Raw genomic sequence first — 8,090 nt, forward strand, 5'->3', positions numbered from 1 at the left:
TGCATCCTATCAATATCCCGCTGTAGCCTCTGACAGCCCTCCACACTATCCACAACACCTCCAACCTTTGTGTCATCAGCAAACTTACTAACCCATCCGTCCACTTCCTCATCCAAGTCATTTATAAAAATCACGAAGAATAAGGGTCCCAGACCAGATCCCTGAGGCACTCCACTGGTGACTGACCTCCATGCAGAATATGACCCGCCTACATCCACTCTTGGCCTTCTGTGGGCAAGCCAGTTCTGGATCCACAAAGCATGTCCCCTTGGATCCCATGCCTCCTTACTTTCTCAATAAACCTTGCATGGGGTACCTTGTCAAATGCCTTGCTGAAATCCATATACACTACATCTAATGCTCTTCCTTCATCAATGTGTTTACTCACATCCTCAAAAAATTCAATCAGGCTTGTAAGGCACCACCTGCCCTTGACACCTTGTCACAGGTGACAATAGTCACCTGCCCTGGCTATTTCTAATCATATTACACCTCTCCAAGTGTTCATAAATCCTGCCTCTCAGGAACTTCTCCATCAACTTGCCAACCACTAATGTAAGACTCACTGGTCTATAATTTCCTGGGCTATCCCTCCTCCCTTTCTTGAATAATGGAACAACATCTGCAACCCACCAATCCTCCGGAACCTCTCCCTTCCCCATTGATGATGCAAAGATCATTGCCAGAGGCTCAGCAACCTCCTCCCTTGCCTCCCCAGTACCTGGGGTACATCTCACATGGTCCCGGCGACTTATCCAACTTGATGCCTTCCAAAGGCTTCAGCACATCCTCTTTCTTAACATCTACATGCTCAAGCTTTTCAGTCTACTGCAACTTAGTCTTAAATAGTTTTTTTTTGCTATGCAAAAGAATCCCAACTCAAATGTCTTATTAACCAAAGACTGTCTTTTCACTTAAGTATACTGTATATTCACCATTGAAACTTAGAAGTCAGAGTAGAACAGAATGCTGCACTAATTAGAGCCCTGAAGCTGCATTGAACCAAATAGTATGATTTTGTAAAGTTAGCCCATTTGCTACCACTCACCTTTTCAGTAATATATTTCCTTTCTTTATGAATATTAAAATAGCAAAAGATAAATTAAGCCCTTCCGTTGGACTTTAGAGAAAACCTTTTTTATTTGAGAGGCTAATCTGCAATATCCAATGAATATTCCTATGAATATTTTGATTCTTTGGATTTCCCGAATGTTTAAAGCTGAAACTACATTCATTACATTCAGGGGCAAACCCACAAGATGGAGCAATTGCAAACAACTTAAAAATGCTCAGGGAGACCGCATGAAGTGCAGGAGTATTGGATCAATTTAATCACATTCAGACTTCCTCAGAACGTAGAAACTTACAGCACATTACAGGCCCTTTGGTCCACAACGTTGTGCTGACCATGTAACCTACTCTAGAAACTGCTTAGAATTTCCCTAGAACGTACCCCTCTTTTTTAAGCTCCATGTGCCTATCTAAGAGGCTCTTAAAAGACCCTATTGTATCTGCTTCCACCACCGCTGCCAGCAGTGCATTCCACACACCCACCCCTCTGTGTGTGAAAAACTTACCCCTAACATCCCCTTGGTACCCATTTCCAAGCACCTTAAAACTCTGCCCCCTTCGTGTTAGCCACTTCAGTCCTGGGAAAAAGCCTCTGGCTATCCACATGATTAATGCCCCTTATCATCTTATACGCCTCTAGCATTGTAATGGGATGAGTTCAAAATGGACTTTTCTAATCTTTTGAAATGGACAAATGGACTGATTGGAAGCGAGATAACAATATTTAAAGAAGAGACCTCGGATGCGTTAGCCTGTAAGTCTATCAAACGATCTTCTCACCCACCATAATCAATTTTATAGTGAGCAAGAACCAACTCAAGGTAGAATGAAGGAAATAGAGTCTTAGGAAGGGACAGCATGGAAACAGGCCACAGCCCCTAGAGGCCATGCTGATAATCATCCACCTGTCCACAAAATCCTATATTAATACCGCAATATTTTCCCAATGCTTTCATAAACCCCCCTGCAAATTTGATCACTCACTTACAAACTTGGGGGCAATTTACAGTGGTCTATTAACCTGCCAATCTGGATGTCTTTAGAATGTGGGAGGAAACTGAAGCAACGGTGACAAAGAGGTTTTGTAAACTTCACAGAAAGATCATTGGATCAAACCCAAATCACCAGAGATGTGATGCAATTGCACTTCTAACTGGGTAATCTGGGTAAGATGTTTAACAGCTACCAAACTAGTTTTGGTCTTCAAAAACAAACGAACATTTACATTGTTCAGCAAAGAAACAACACTGACATGCACATTTTTAAAAAATTTGCTACAAAGGCAATAGCACCACACAGTGTTGTGGTCTTTAAATCCTTCCCTTGAAATTCCCAATGGAACATATTTACAGTGTAGATTTCAGTCAAACACCAGGCACATGTACTATTTAGAAATAAATAGACAATGTGCAAAGTTGCAACATTTTCACTGGGGGAAAAAGTCACGAAAGGTTGATCACTTGTTTAGGAACAGAGGATGTGGAAAACAAGTGGCATGTCCAGTAGAAGTGGTAGAGGCAGGTTCAGTATTGTCATTTAAAGCAAAATTGGATAGGTATATGGACAGGAAAGGAATGGAGGGTTGTGGGCTGAGTGCAGGTTAGTGGGATTAGGTGAGAGTAAGTGTTTGGCATTGACTAGAAGGGCCGAGATGACCTGTTTCCGTGCTGTAGTTGGTATATGGTTATATGTCCAGTTCAAAATAATAAAAGAGAAATTCAAGTGACATCCAGGAGGGCTAAAGAATACATAAGAACCTGTTTTGGATAGAAAGAGCATGGAATACAGTACGAATACAGAAAAGGATGGACGGTATGTTCTGTTCCCAGTTAGTAAGTAGGCATAGCTAATTTTAAAAAATAAACCAGAACCATGTATGCTTATAGTGAAAATTTCCATTCCCAGTGAGCTGGTCGTGTTGTGCTGGAGTGTTCTGAGTAAAATATTCTAGCGTTAAACCCACGCCAAGTTTGTCTTTGTGAATAATACTTTCAACAAATTGTGGCATGACTGGAGCAGGCTAAACAAGTTACTGCTAGAACGAGGGAAAATAATATCCAAACAATTCAGTAATGTTATTGAATATACTATTAACTTTGTTGTATTAGATTTGCCTAGATACAAATTGATTTATGGCGGTCAGGTTCCAAGATCAGAATAGAAGTAAAATTCAATAGATAAATTTAATAATATTGTTTTGTAATTATGTTTTCAAGTCCCTAATCTTGTAACCATGGCAGCTAATTAAAGATTCTTCTTGTAGTGAAAACATCTTGACATCTACGTTGTAATGCTCTCCAAGGAACTAATATATTTCAGTAAGATTGCTTCTCATTTTTCTCAACACCAACAGATTATAACCGTTCATGATAGGACAGTCCTCTCATCCAAGGATTAGCTTGATAAATCTCTTTTGGACTATATCCAATGCCCTTATATTTTTTCTTATTTAAGGGGGTTTGAAAACTGTGCACAGGGCACCAAGTATAGTCTCATTAGTACCCTGCATAACTGTAGCAATATGTCCTCATAGTTAAACTCCAACTCTTGTTGCAATAGCAGCCAGCCTGCACACTTGTTGTGACAAGTTTAATTGGTTATGAAGCACACTGAGGGAGTTATATAAATCAAGTCAAGTCAAGTCCATAACTGCTGGTACAGTTCATAGAAAAAATGAGACAACATTTTTCAGGACCATGGTGTTACATGACACAGTACAAAAACTAGACTGAACTCCGTCAAAAAAAACAACACAGAGAAAGCTACACTAGACTACAGACCTACACTGGACTGCAAAAAGTGCACAAAAACAGTGCAGGCATTACAAAAATAATAAACAGGACAATAGGACAGGGTGTCAGTCCAGGCTTCAGGTATTGAGGAGTCTGATAGCTTGGGGGAAGAAACTGTTACATAGTCTGGCCGTGAGAGCCCGAATGCTTTGGAGCCTTTTCCCAGGCGGCAGGAGGGAGAAGAGATTGTACGAGGGGTGCATGAGGTCCTTCATAATGCTGTTTGCTTTGCGGATGCAGTGTGTAGTGTAAATGTCCGTGATGACGGGAAGAGAGACCCGATGATCTTCTCAGTTGACCTCACTATCCACTGCAGGGTCTTGCGATCCGAGATGGTGCAATTTCCAAACCAGGCAGTGATGCAGCTGTTCAGGATGCTCTCAATACAACCCCTGTAGAATGTGATGAGGATGGGGTGTGGGAGATGGACTTTCCTCAGCCTTCGCAGAAGGTAGAGACGCTACTGGGCTTTCTTTGCTATGGAGCTGGTGTTGAGGGATCAGGTGAGATTCTCCGCCAGGTGAACACGAAGAAATTTGGTGCTCTTTACCATCTCTACCAAGGAGCCATTGATGTTCAGCGGGGAGTGGTTGCTCCCCGCTGTCCTGAGATAAGTATTCATGACAGATATAATTGGATATAGGAACAGAATTAGGCCATTTGGCCGATTGGGTCTGCTAATAAGGTATTGTACTACTGGTACTATAGAATCATAATGCACGAAGTGCTTAAGTTAATTTTTCCCTCTAAAATTTCACAGAAAGCAATGAATTGATTAATCAGTTCACTAATAGCATCACAGATATTCCATTTGGGATGTGGTAAGATTGATATCTTCATCTTTCTCAATCTGTCCATTGCCTTTTACAAGCATGACCATACCTCTTTTCCAATGTCTAGCCAGATGGGAGTGCACTGTCATAAAAACAGAAAATACTAGTGATACCGAATGGATAAGCCAATATGGAGAGAGAAGCAGAGTTACCAATTTAAATCAATGACTGTATTTGTATGACGCAAACACGAGGAAATCTACAGATGCTGGGGATTCAAGCAACGCACACAAAGTGCTGGTGGAACGCAGCAGGCCAGGCAGCATCTATAGGAAGTACAGTCGACGTTTCGGGCCCGAAATGGGAACAGGAAGGGTCTCGGCCCAAAACGTCAACTGTACTTCTTCCTATAGATGCTGCCTGGCCTGCTGCGTTCCACCAGCATTTTGTGTGTGTTGCCTGTATTTGTATGTTTTCATTTTTTCCTGTTCTATCAAACCCAGAGATTGTTCGCAGTGGCTTTCATCATGAAATCTGCATATTTGCCTCCATAATCCTCAAATGATAAATTCTTGCCAACCACCGTTTTCTCTTCTGAAAAATAGATTAAGAAGTGGAAGCCCACTGAATTGCATTGTAAGATCGTGTCATCCAGCTATTAATCATGAGAACAAAACTTTGGGCCCAAGTTGTTCATAGAGACTGAGGTCCTGAGATCATAGATGAATTGTAATATCCATGTCATTTCTCCACATCAAACTTAATAAGCATCTGGATTTTAGTGAATCTGCAACTGGCAACTGCACCTTTCTGTTGCTTAGACCCTGAACTCTGGGACTCCTTCTTAACACATTCTCCTTGAAGTTGCTTCTTAAAGCTGTTTCATTGACCAAACACTAAATTTGACTGTTTTTGGAAGGACAATTTAAACAGTCATGTGTTATTCATGTGCACTCACGTACGCTCGTCCATGATGTATTTAATGATTAGTGAGGGAACCTATGGCAATTCTGATTCACACCCTTGGGATAAAGTATTTGATCAATCATTCACGTAGCTAAAAAAAAAATCAATAAATGGTGCTGCACCGTTGCAAGTCCCATTAATATGGAACAAAGGTATTTTGCGAGCATTTCTGAAGGCAATTAGCACATGGCAGAAATTGACTCCTCCTTTCACAGTAGGATTATTGTTCTGTATAATAATTATTTTTCTGGTGTTAAATTCCCCCAAATGATATCAGAAGTAGAGCAATATGGATAATTCACCTACAATGAGATTTTCAAACTCATTGGTTGGTCTGAAATATAAGATTTGTTATTTACTCACAGAAAAATAAGATTTTACTTTTGCACTTCTGTAAGAATGTGCCTTCTGAAGGACTAACACTGGAATTTCATTATTTGTGCTCACACAAACTTGTACCTTCCTTTGACCTCAAATACAATCTCCCATGAACTGTGACCTGCTTTCCCAAGGAGGCCAGGGTCATGATCACTCTCAGCTTCCTCAGTTCAGAGTCATCCCAAACTGCTGCTGCCATTTTAAACAGCACATTATAGTTTGCTGCCAACCATTGCACATGTGAGGTTATCTCAGCTCAAAACTCAAGGAGAAGAAACCTCATACTTTTCCTCTAACCAAAAGGAACATGTATTTATCTGTAATGCAGACTTCCCCCAAACTACAAGCACTTACAGATTGCACACAAGTGTTTATGGAGTCTGGAGCATCTCTGTGGAACTGTTGCAAAAATAAAATTTCTTTGTCACCATTGTTGTTCACCAGCTTGTCCAGGTCCCTGAGCCTATCAGGGAAAACTCTTCCAATTCTTCCTATCATTGCAGCATCTATAGTAATGCTCACAGAAGAATAGGAGTTGTTGGAAGAATGTTGCTTGCATTGTGGCATGTTGCTTTAAAAGCTGCATAAGTACACCTTGGGAACTGCAAAGATATTAATAATGTCAGTTTTAGGTCAGTGTACACAGGGAAACCAATTAATGCTGATCTGTGAATCTGGAAGTTGAATTTCTTATATTTTAAGCAACTTAAAACACAAGAAGTCAGAGTAATCCACAATGCTGCTTTAACAATAAAACCCAGTAAAGAGGAAATTCTAGCCAAATATCCCATACATGGCTCTATCATATCTGTTTTAGCTTACTGAATTAAAGCTAATAAAAGCAGATTGTTTTTACTCATTCTCATTCAAAATGTGGCATCACTAATATCATTACTTCCTCAGAGTTGAATTTTTGGGATAATCTCTTTAGAGCCCAGCATGATTTCCACCACTGGCCCATGTAACTATTGTAAAGTTTTTATGGTAGCATTCTCCACAAAACCCAAAATTTATTGCTAATGTCTTTATTTTGGGTGGCAGGATAGAAATACGTCTCTATGAAAGGTGTAAAGCACTCCATTCCCTCCACTAGCAGTTCACCCTTGGGAAAGGTGTAGCACCTGCTTAGCTCCAACCACCCTCTCCCTCCCCCCCCCCCCCAACAATCAGGGTCAGGTAAAGATATGGGAGCAGGTGGAGGATGGTCGTATGAACAGCTGGTGCATATCATGTTTGATAACGTGACTACTGATGCCAGGCACACAATCTCTGAAATTATTGATAATGGCTGGGGTCACCCTTCTTGGAAAGACACAGCCCAGAAAAAAGGCAATGGCAAACCAATTATGTAGAAAAATTTGCCAAGAACAATCATAGTCAAAGACCCTGATCACCCACATCATATGACATGGCACATAATGATGATTGATTAATTAATTAATTAATTAATTGATTGATTAATTCTTATTTTGTATTTGCAGTTTGTTGTTTTTTACACCTAGGTTGCATGTCTGTCCTGCTGGATGCCGTCCTTCATTGATTATATTATGTTCCTTGGATTTATTGAGTATGTCCACAAGAAAATGGTGACATATATGTACTTTGATAATAAATTTACTTCAAACTTTAAATAGTTAGCCAAACAAAATGCAAACATATCTCAATAAATTCATATTTTTGGTTTACATTTTATGATCACTTAGTTTAAGACTCAAGTGTCTGCAAACAGATGGCATTTAATCAATTATTAGATTAATGAGAATGTGACAGTGTAGATGCTCCGAGGAGTTTCTCCTTTGGGTGAAATTCAAAACAAGAATAGGAATTTAGCCATTTAGACCGTGATAAGAGGAAGTCTCTGAGAGAGGGAAGTGAATCTTTCAAATTCTCCACCCCAGACCGCGTGAATGCTGAGTCATTGAATACATACAGATTTTGGTCAGTGGGAGTTACAGGAATGGACAGGGAAATAGGCTCTGGTAAAATTAAAATGTATTCAATGGTTTAGGAGGCTCTGTCGTGAGGCCTGCTGGGAAATGTAGTCCAACTGAGTCAAAGCCTTCTACTCCCGCGACTCCTCGTCCATCTGCGTGATGTCGATCACGTGATC

Source organism: Hypanus sabinus, chromosome 11, assembly GCF_030144855.1.
Source record: "Hypanus sabinus isolate sHypSab1 chromosome 11, sHypSab1.hap1, whole genome shotgun sequence".
NCBI classification, from domain to species: domain Eukaryota; kingdom Metazoa; phylum Chordata; class Chondrichthyes; order Myliobatiformes; family Dasyatidae; genus Hypanus; species Hypanus sabinus.